At 39.0% G+C, this 12150-nt stretch overlaps 1 protein-coding gene across 1 annotated transcript in view; it reads right to left on the reverse strand.

The window, feature by feature from the left end:
• si:dkey-111f13.5 (uncharacterized) overlaps positions 1 to 12150 on the reverse strand; it is a 57414-nt gene that overhangs the window by 44994 nt on the left and 270 nt on the right. The gene's annotated exons all lie outside the window — the stretch shown is intronic.

A 12150-nucleotide genomic window follows, 5' to 3' on the forward strand; every position in this document is an offset into this window, starting at 1 on the left:
AGAGAGAGGGGTTAGGAGCACACGCTGATACAGCGCATTACCACACCCATATAGACAAAAAGGCAGTGTGTTCCATAGTTACTCTCTCAGTTGGGCGTTAGCATATCATAATCCCTTGTACCAATAGCACAAGTTTTCCACATTCAATCTATACGACCAACATTATAAAATACCAGAAATTATATTGTAAAATCAAGTCACAACTTATCCGCGGGAGAACTAATCCACAAGTATATACGGTATATATAAATAATGTTATCTAAAGAAAAAATATATTAATATTATTATAATTTTAGCAAAATTACAATTGATTTGCATATTTTGCATATACAATAATTGAAATAAACACGCAGTCATTCAAACGTCAACTATTTGTATTTACATATTCTTCCCTTTCATCTTTTAAAACTAAACTCTTCAACACTTCTAAATTGTATTTTGTCTTTCAGTGCAAAGTAAATTAAAAAAATTAAACACACAACAGGCAGTCATAGCACACAATTTGCTTCATGCTATGCTCAGTGCACTGGCTACCTTCCTGTCTATGTCTCAAGAGCAAAGGTGACACCTTTTCCAAATAGGTTTTCCACCCGAACATTGGACAGCCACATCTGCAGTAGGAGTTTTACTCACTTCCATAAGGGTCAATGCTGCTTTGATTGGGGCTTCCAATGGTGGAGTTTCAGTTTTCATTTTCATGTGTGGCATGACCAAGGCATGCCCCAGCTGCCTCAGGAAGATCTGGCGATGTCTGCCACGTTCTGATGACTTCCAGTCTGGGATGTTCCCCACCCAGACAATGAGGGCAGTGATGGCCGCAACATCCACCATGTTCATAAATACTTATATTCTAGATTTATTAGACCCAAACACATCTTGGAGCTCTGAGGAACCTCCTTCCCCTTACATACAGTATATCTCCTTTCAACCTTCCCCCCACTGCAGCCTCAAAACGTGTTACAATTTCTTTTTTTCCCACACTCACACCCTGTCTTCATCATGCTCTGCCTGCATTACATTATTATTGTTTATAATAGAACATAAACATTACATTTTATAACTACAGTATATATAACATTTCATTAATGAAGCTATGCTTGTATTTCTGACTTGGAACTTATCGTACCTTAGGAACAGCAGTATCTCAAGTTGTGAACAGAGGAGCTGTGGAAATCTCTAGCTGTTGCTGTGTCTGTCTCCTTCTAAATGACTAATAGAGTGTTCCTACACCCCTTGATAATGTGTGACGCTCTAACTTAGGTCTAATCAGAAACAGTGACTGAATCAATAGTTATATTTCTTAAAGCTGCATAGGCGGGATTGGGTGCTTTGGACTGGGGCTTTTGGGCACTTCTGTCATTTGTATTTTTAAAAAGCAATAATCACAGCAGAAATAGAAAACAATGATGTGACATTATTAGGAACAAACTGCTTGACAAAATCGTAAAAAATTGGAATGATAAAAAAGCACCTGTGAGATATGACAAAATACTGTATATACCTCTGAGGTCCCCAAAGACCCCGGTTGGCAGGATGACTGTTAATCATAATACCTTTGAAAGTGTACCCAATACAGTAGTATCCAATAATTAGTTATTGAAAGATATCTATTAATACAAAATACTAGCATAAAATCACTATCAATATTACCCTTTGAAAAAAGGAAAGGAACTGAAATAATTGCACCATCTAGCTATTAATGTTAGTTAGAACACAGTAATCATTGGAATTATTTAAATGAGTAAGAACTTGGAAAAGAGCTGATTTACTGTATAATGGAAATATGACTTGTACATGATGGGTAAAAAGATCAGGGGCTTGCTGTGATTGGGGCTGAAAGATTAGGGGCTTAACCCAATGAAGCCTTCAGACATCACTGTCCATTTCTAAACCTGTCCTGTGTTTATATCAGCCAGGGCAGCCGTGCCTTTCCCGTGTTATTAATTAGTTTAAACACCACTCGGCTGCAGGTTGATAAGGTTGGTTCTTTACAAGAATAATCTGCAGATGATATTGTCCAATCAATTCAGTCTTATTATATGCTTAAATAATTGCTTTCTTCTTCCATTTATTTGTAGAGAAGTGACTTTTGTGTTCCCTATTAGTTAACTTACCTAAAGCAGCAGCAGAATGGCACCACTGTGTGAGCTGTTTGCGTGCTCACTCTTCCTCAGCATCACCCATTCACATGCATTGTGAATCTGAGCAGTTGTCAGACGTGTAAAAGAGGAAAATATCCAAAATATTCAAGTTCAAGCAACCGCTCTCAAAGTACATTTGAAAAAGTAAACTCATTCCTAGTTGAAGTCACACAGAACATTTATCTGTTGTAAAATGGACGAGTTCGCAAATTCGACAATGCTTTTCAAAGAGACATTTTTAAATATTGTGCAACTCAATGTGTGTAAGAAATTAAACTGTATCAACAATTTCTTTGAAGAATAAGTGGGCTGCATTTTAATAAAACTGGTCTGCAGTGGGCCAGGTTGTTTCATGTGGACAGACAGACAGACATGGGTTTTTGCAGTAGGTTCTTTGTGCATTATTTGTAGGGGAGTCAACCTAAAGTTACAAAATGGAACAAACCTTGATAAAACCGATAATGTCTTTCCTCGATGTAGTCTCCAACCATCTCAATGCACTTGCACCATCTACCTAGAAGTACCCAGATTCCAGAAGAATAAAAAGTTTTGTCTTGTCCTTGCAGCCAGTCATGCACTACTTTCTTCACATTGTCATCTGTCTTGAATCGACGACCACACAGATGTTTTTTACCGGTCCAAAAACTTGGAAATCACACAGTGCCAAATCTGGCAAATAAGGAGGATTTGGCAATATCTCAAACTTCAGTTTCTCCAGGCAAGCCTTGGTGTCCGTAGCAGTGTGTGGGTGGGTGGGCATTGTCTTGCAGCAAAAGGACTCCTTGAGATAGCAGTCCCCACTGCTTGGATTGAATAGCAGGCTTCACATTGGTCTCCAGCATGTCACAGTAATTGCACTAGTGACTGTAATATCCCTCGGTATGTAGTGTTCGACAATAACTTGGGTGCATGAGTGTCTGTGAGGACAAGACAAAACATTTTATTCTGCTGGAATCCAGGCACTTCCAGGCAGGTGGGGCAAGTGCATTGAGAAGGGTGGAGACTCTATCGAGAAATGACTTTATCAGTTTTGTAAAGGTTTGTTCCATTTTCTAATAAATCCCATTTTCTAACTTTAGCTTGATTCTCCCTCATATGTGAACGCACCTAAAAAAGCTCTAGCAGATTACAAAAAACATGCAGCTAAAGTTGTCGGGACTGACGTTGATGATATGGTAAAGTGTGTTGAAAAAACTGGAAATCATCTATCAACTGATGATAGACACCCATTATATGCAGTACTTAACTTCAATAAATCAGGAAGGACACAAATCACTCCAGAAATTCCTTTCTTCCCAGTGCCATATATTTTTTTAATAAGTAATATCAGAGGTAATGAAACAAATATTCCAGAAGTGTAAAGTTTTTCATATATATCATGTAACCATTTAGGTAAAAATGTAGCTGGAAGTAGTTAACAGATAATCTGTCAATCAATGTAAATTTGCCAATGTCAGTGATCAAAATAGATTAACGCCAAAGTTGAAAAAGTAAAGTTATTAGTGCTGTACCAGAATCAGGCTCCACTGATACATTTAGCAATCTGAAAGATCTAAACAGATCAGCATCAAAACCGTGAAACACTCATCTTGAGATATTTAACAGCATCAGAAAACACTAATGTGGCAAAGAGAACAGCTTTAAAAGTGTATGGCTGAAATTGTCTTTAATGTGACAGCATCAGACTCCACCGATTTAAGTAATTATGTTCAGAAATCTGACAGCTCCAGCTCTATTGATAAAGCCGTTAACCTCACAGTTCTCTAGAGATCCATTTCAAAAATGTAAACTGGCAGCATCAGGCACTTCTTACAAAGTTATATCAGTGGGGTTTCAGACCTGAGGGAAGCAGATGAAGCTGTGAAACTATTAGCTGGAGAGATCAAGCAGGTTTAGCACCATCAGTTTCACTAATCAGACAGTATCAGTCTCCTCAAATAAAGACAAGATCTGACACAGCTGTGGTAGAAGGACTGGAATGTATGAGTGCCACAGGGACCAAAACAGCTCAGAGTTTTGATAAACTCAGACACCAGACTATGGCAGTCTTAAAAATGATCTGACTGGAAAGTTAGCTGTACAAAATAAGGAAAATTCATAATGATCTGACAAGACTGGCTCAGAGTGGTAGAAGATTTTGGTAGCTGGTGCTATGAGTCTTTACTAAATGTAACAAAAACTAAGGAGTGTGACTGTAGATGGCACTATACCAGTGCTTAACCCGACACAGACAGACACTGGAGGCACACTACTAAAATAAAGTGCTTTTATTTTCTTTTTTGCTTGGGTGGAATGTCTTCCCCATCCTGAAGAGCCCACAACACAGTCCAAAGCACAACACTGCAACAATACTTTCCTTTCTTCACCCTCTATCTTCACCACTCCTATCCAGCAAGCTTAGTCCCTCTCCTCCCGACTCTGGCTCCCAGAGTGGTGGCTGCTGGCTCCTTTTATAGCCCACGCGGAAGTGCTCCAGGTGTTTGATGACCTATTTCTGGCAGCACTTCAGGGTGTGGCAGAAGAACCGCCGACATGGGCTCAGGAACAACTACAGCACCCCCTGGTGGCACCCCCAGATCCCAATAGGACTGTAGAGAATTCCATCTCCCATGGAGCCCTACGGGAATCTGAGGCACCACTGCCACCCAGGGGGGCTGCCATCTAGCATCCCTGGAGATGTACTGTTCTGACCAGGCTTGCTCCCCTGGTCCATACAGTGAAGAGGCGTCCTGGCCGGACAAGGACCCTGGCCATCTGTGACAGGAGCAAATAATGAATTTTAGAAGAAACGCCATCCAATCATCAAGGAGCAGGTAGCAAAGATTGTATAAAGTTATAAATATCTGAGGACAATCATAGAATGAAATTTGACTTTTAAGGAAAGAGCTCAAGCAAATGGCAATAAGGGACAACAGGCATCTATCATCTAAGGAAATCAAGCCTTTTAATGTGAGTTCTACCAATCTTTTGTAAACCTTTTACTGAGTCTGTCTTTACTTGTGTTCTGATGGCCTGGTTTGGAAATCTTAATGTCAGCAACAAAAATGGGATAAATCAATTTGAAAGGCCTGTTAACAGTGTTTTACAATTGTTAACAGACTTGTCTCAATACCGTATTCCCTTTTCCAAACAAATAACACATGTGCCATATCAGTGAACTAAACTGTGTCTACTTCTGCAATGCTTTCATACAAAATGCATTCAATCACCATTTCTTCCAAAATTCATGAATACCACTTTCAGTCAATGTTCAACCCCAGCAAAATTCTGTACAATGACAGCAACTTTTTCAGACATTTAGACACTTCGTTCAAAACATCAAATATTAACTTTCAGTTCAAAACCTGATAAAATTTAGATCATTGTAGATGTAAATATGCATTTTGACAGAAATTAAACTATGCATATGCTTGAAATAAAAGGATCATTCTGATTTTAGCAAATGTTTATTCTGCCTTCTAGTTTGCAGCATTTTGACCATCTATACAAAAATGGTCATATTTGCATTGAAATGTGCATGTACATAGTGTAAGTGCCAAATAGGAAGGATGGGCATCCTGACCAGCAGAAGGGAAGGGTCTTTACCCGAACAGAAGGCCCCAAGTGGATGAATGGGCATCCCAACCAGAAAAGAAGAAGGTTCCTTTACTGGTGAATGGTGGAATCCCAAGGTGGATGGACAGGCATCCCGGCCAGATGTGTCATCAGTACCTTTCCTGGCTGAGATAAAATGGAAAGATAGGGAAGGCTTGTCTCTGGGGGTTGTTTATTCTCTCAGTGTGCTAGGTGGCAGCTTCCCTCAGGCAGAGCTACCGTTCATAGGGTACCTTAGGACATGTAGTCTCAGAAGTCAACCCTGTTGGGTTATGTGGATGCTACCAGAGAGAGCTATAAGTGCTGCCAGACTTGACACTGGAAGCAATCCCAGGTCCACGGATAAAAGGAGCCATCCAGAATTATTCAGGTGAGCCAGTATCAGGAGGAGATGGACAAAGCTTGCCTAGAGGAGAGACGGGGGATTCATTGTGGAGGAAAGTATATTGAAGGAGTTCTGAAGCCTTTATAAAGTACTGGATTTAATAAAGCCTTGTTTATTGAAGTCTTTTGACTGTGTGACTGCACTTGTGTCCTCGGTTTGAGGAGCTGCACTACCCTCTAGTGCAGGGGTGGGCAAAGTCATTCCTGGAGGGCCACAGTGGCTGCAGGTTTTTGTTCCAACCTAGTTGCTTAATAAGAAGCCCTTATTGCTCAAGTAACACTTCTGCTTCATTTTAGTGGTCTCGCTCGTTAAGATTTTGAACCCTTATTGCTTATTTTAGGCTTAAACAGCTGTATTCTCAGTTTTTAATTGCTCCTTATTAGCACTTAGACAAAAGAAACCAGCATTTCTTCATTTAGCATGTTACCATTTACACCTGTGTGTATTTATCGTGCACTATTTGGTTTAATTAAATACTTGGAAGAAAAGTGAAGAGAAAGAAGTGAAGGACTGAGAATTAATCGTCCATTTTAGACTTCAAATCATTTGGATGATATCCTTAGAAAGAAAAAAAAATGTTGGATATGAAACCTCACCTGATATGGCAGAGTTAAAGCACTAACAAGCCATGAAATTAAATTATTGGCAAGGATTGTTTTCTAATTAAGCAACTGGGTTGGAACAAAAACCTGCAGCCACTGCGACCCTCTAGGACTGACTTTGACCACCCCTGCTCTAGTGTCTACAATAGGTAAAATGTTAATGTAGATGTTGCTGAAGAGATTTTTGCACTATTACTACTGCATATGTGAGTCATGATCTCTCAGTTCATGCAATGTAGTCATTTCACTTTCTGAAACTCCTGGTTGTCATATCAGCTTAAAGGCCTACCCAGGTTTTGTTGTTTGTGCCTTGTTACCACATATACAGAAGAGGCCATGTTTGCAATGAAATTTGCTTCCTTTAGCCAATGTGAGAAAAACGGATGCAGCCAGAGGAAGAGGAAGAAGAAATCACAGAAGTGCAAGAGCAATTACATCTGATGAAACCAGAGGTACCAGAATCGATCATGTGGTCAATCATGGTCTTTGCCTAAGGCAAGCAGGTCTGAGGATTCATCCAAACTTACTTAGATCCACCAAAAAATCGACAGTGAGGATTTTCAGGAAAACCAACAGGTACAGTGCAAGAGCATTCTGACCAAATGTGTATCTGATTGATGTGTATATTACTAGAAGAAACTGACGTACCAGTGCACATTTGTCTTTGTCTCATTGCTGTAGCACCCATCAGTTAACTCAAACAGGGGTAAGAGGAAGAATATTTAAACCTCAATAGGTTGATGCAATGGTTGAGACGGTCATTTCCAACGACAGCATCGCAGTACGAGAAATCCGCAATAACATAATCGCAGACAACATATTTTCAAACATTCACAATGTTAGCACTATAACCATTTCAAGAGTGCTACAGAAACATCACATCAGGATGAAACAGTTGTATGGGACAACATGGCCTTTCATCATTCTGCCAGGTCACAGAGTGGCTTACAGCCTATCCCAGGATGAGGTCACTATCATACTCTCCTTTCTTCAATCTCACTGAAAGATATTTCTACATGGAGATAGAAGGTATATGTCTGCTAACCACATGACTAGACATCACTTCTAGATGCAATGGCTGCTGGGTGTACGGACATAGCTGTGGAAGACATCAAGAGCTGGATTAGGCACACTAAGAGATTTTGGTGTATGGCTGAAGATAACATTTGGTGGGATGTTGATTTAAATGTATGGCCAAATGCAGAGGACAGGATGGATCACCATTAGGGCAACAGTAGACTTCTACTGGTTGTTTTGAGTGTTGTGTTTTCACTTTCTGTAACAGACATGAATAAATATATACATGAGATGTCATATGTTTTTCTTTTATTTTGCAGTGCAACAGTAAACTATGGAAAAATAGAGGACATAGAAACACATAACATATGTATTTTATGATGCTTCAGTTTGTTTGTATTTTTTACTTGATTGTACAATGAGTGACATAGTAGACTTACATGAGGAGCATATACTAACGTTATAGCAGCAGGAATCACTTTTCAGTGAAGTATGAAGTGTTTTGGTGACTGAAGTGCATTTTGGGTTAAGGGTTAAGTTATGTGTTCAGGTGCCTTCTATAATGAATACTGTGGGAAGAGTTTTGATAAAGTGGACATGGCAATGATACGAGTCTGAAAAGAATTGTAAAAAACTCTAAGAGAAATACACAAAAACATAATCAAATGCGACAATATATTTTCAGGCATTCACAATGTTAGTACTTCAACCATTTCAAGAGTGCTACAGAATCATCAGTTCAGGATGAAACATTTGTCCTCTGTCCCCTCTGAGAGGAACTCCGAGGGTGTCAAGAACTCAGTTACCAGTACATCCAGGTAAGATATTTAAGGTGATTTTGAACAACACAGCATGCACAGACATTTTTCTTTGAGATCTTGCACAAACACAGTTAGCTGTGCAATCTGTTGACTAATGGTATCTTGTTTATTTTCTAATTTACTGAAGAGAGTAATGGAGATTGAAGCCAAAGAAGCCTCATCTTTGTGGATGAGGCTGGTTTCAACTTGACAAAAAGACGCTACCGTGGAAGGAATGTGATCGGGAAAAAGGCAACTATGGATGTTCCAGGCAAGAGGGCAGCTAACATCACAATGTGTGTGGCAAATATCTGGTAACGGACTGCAATTACATAAGCCCACCATTGGTCCATACAATACAGCAGGCCTTATCGCTTTTCTTGATGAACTGTATGAAAGGATTTCAGCAGAAAGTGAGCAAAAATTACCAATCTTTGTGATTGTATGGGACAACATGGACTTTCATCAATCCCACCAAGTCACAGAGTGGCTTACAGCCCATCCTAGGATGATGTCGTTATTCCTGCCATAATACTCTCCTTTTTTTCTGCAATTTTGGAGATGAAAGGTATACAACTGCTACCCACATGACCAGTTGTTAGTTCTAGATGCAATGGCTGTGGTTGTATAGATATAACCATGGAAGACATCGAGGGTTAGGTATGGCACTCTAAGAGATTTTGGTGTATGGCTGGAGATAACATTTAGTGTGATGTTGATGGATCACCATTAGGGCTACAGTAGACTTCTTTCGATGATTTTATGTGTTATGTTTTCATTTGCAGTACTGGACATGAATAAATGTATACATGAGGTGATCTACTATAAGAGGTAGTCTTATATGAGTAGACTTATATGAGGAGCATATGCTAAAATTATGGCAGCAGGAATCACTTTTGAGTGAAGTATGAAGTGTTTCGGTGATTGAAGTACATTTTGGACCAAGGGTTAACTTATGTGCTCGGGTGCCTTCTGTAAAGCATACTGTGGGAAGAGTTTTGATAAAGTGGACATGGCATTGAGATGAGTCTGAAAATAATTGTAAAATACTGTAATAAGAAAGTATTACGGAAAGCAGAGTGTATTCTCTTAGACAGGGCTCACCCTCTACACTCTCAAATTCATTTGTTGCCATCAGACTACAGGTTCAAGGTTCCAAAGATAAATAGCAACTGCAGTTAATCTTCTAAATAAGTTTAATGTGAATAAACATCCTCAAGGCTGCTGTCTGTCTCCTCTTTTGTTTATCTTACACGTAAAGGACTACTGCAGTTCAAGCAAGGACAGACATATCGTGAAATCTGCAGACGACCCTGTCATTGTGAGTCTTCTACAAGATAAGCAGGACAGCCATGGACCTGTTATTGATGAGTTTATTCAGTGGTGTGATCGTTACTTTTTACAGCTAAATATCAGTAAGACAAAGGATGTGGCTGTAGAGTTTAGGTGCTCCAATCCTTCCACTGTGTAAACTTTAATTAAGTAGAAGCCAATGGAGATGATGCACAACCAATATCCTGGGACAATCATTGATAGCAGATTAAACTGATCTTAACATGCAAAAAATGTGTAAGAAGGGACAGACACGGCTTTTCTTTCTTGGAAACCCAATTGTTTTGGACAAAACTAGAATGACACTTTTATGGAATTTGTTGTTACATTTGCTTGCATCTGTGGGGTTGGCAACCCCGGCAATAAGAATATAAACGATCTTAACAATATTGTAAAGATCAGCATGAAAATTATTGATTCACAGCAGATGACTGGTTACTGAGCTGTATCAAAAACAAGTTAGAAAGAAGGCCAACTCAGTTATGCCACACTTTTGCCATCCTCTTTGCTTCAACTTCCAGTTATTGCCATCCGGCTGCAGATTTAAGTATCCGAGGGTAAAAAGCAACAGATTTGAGAACTGTTCTTCTTAGAGCTATAAGCATTTTGAATTCTGTTATTTTCCGCTGAATTCTGTTAAAGGTAATAATTCACCTTTGTACTAACCCAGAGTGTGTGTACTTAAGGAAACACTGGTTTGTAGTTGTTGTGTCATTGCTTATTGTTTTGTATCTGTGTAACAATGACTTGTGGTTCGTACTTTCCTGATGGGAACAATTTCAATCTGGGATAATAACACCTTTTATTGGCTAACTAAAAAGATTACAATATGCAAGTTTTCAAGGCAACTCAGGCCCCTTCTTCAGGCAAGATGTAAACATTGCCTGAAGAAGGGGCCTGAGTTGCCTCGAAAGCTTGCATATTGTAATCTATTTAGTTAGCCAATAAAATGTGTCATTTTCCTTGGTTTTTCTCTACATTCATAATGGCTAACACAGTACAACACCCTAGTACTACAAATCTGGGATAATAAAAGTCCCCCTAACTTTCTTAACCCTAACCCTAACCTATTCATGAGTCAAGTCTAGACGTTGGTTTAATTTGTAAGTGTAATATGTACGATCTAACCTTATACCTGTATTATGCTTATTGCTATATTATATTTATTTGTATTAAATTTGTGGTTGATGGCTGTGTTCTTTGTGATGTGTTTTTAATGTTACATTGTGGCTCCAAACCAACATGGTAAGAAGGGTATTTTGAAATGCTAGGAGATGCATGTTGTGATGAAGTTCTAAAAATCCAATATGTAACAGTATAGCTGACAGCAGGGCTGATGAGTTAAAAACAACAAGGGGGAAGCCAGCAACAGTTAGCGACACAAAACAGGAGCTGCTGTGCACACTCATCTCAGTACTTTTCACAAAGCAGCCTGAGCAGGGCTGGATTAACCATTAAGCAAAATGAACACACGCTTAGGGCACCGAAGGAATGAGGGCACCACAGAAATTTCTCATTGCTGGATTTACCATGGACTATATGGTGCAAAACTGCAAATGGTGCAGCTGAACCAGGTTCCACAAAAAGGGGCTCACACATTAAATGAAAAAAATTACATACATATATACAATGATAAAAATAATAATAAAATAACAATAATAGAGGTTGGAGGGGTACGAAAATCTTTTAAGTGCTTAAGGCCTCTAAAGGTCTTAATCCGGCCCTGAGCATGAGGTAAGGTACATTTTTGATGCCCATTCATCCAACCTCCACACATTCTTTCTAGTCATGAGATGATACACTTAATACAAATACAATACATATTGCTACACTAAACTGTGCATTCTCTGAACATCGAACAAGATATTCATAATTTTGGGGAAAAATATAAAACAATAATTAGGTTTGAAACAATAAAATACATGAAACTAATATTAAAAACAATAAAATATATAATATGAAATTGAATGCAAAACGAAACTCTGACCTGTCATGCTTCTAAATAATGACAATAAAATTGCATTGAACTGAAGTTGAGCCCAAGTGTTGGAGTCAATCATCACTGATTCTCACGTCTGATTGACATTTTTGCCCGCCGGGGGGACGGGGAGGACTGAATTGGATACAACAGCTGCGTTGTTCATTTTGGAGGCTCCAAGCTATTGAATAAGCAAAATCTCGTACACGCAGCTTTGATTTCAATAAGAATGTTTTTTTTTTTTTTTTTTATCAGAACACAATCTCAATATAATAACGAGTGTTTCAAATCAGATTAATAA

This window comes from Erpetoichthys calabaricus, chromosome 3 (genome assembly GCF_900747795.2).
Source record: "Erpetoichthys calabaricus chromosome 3, fErpCal1.3, whole genome shotgun sequence".
NCBI lineage: Eukaryota > Metazoa > Chordata > Cladistia > Polypteriformes > Polypteridae > Erpetoichthys > Erpetoichthys calabaricus.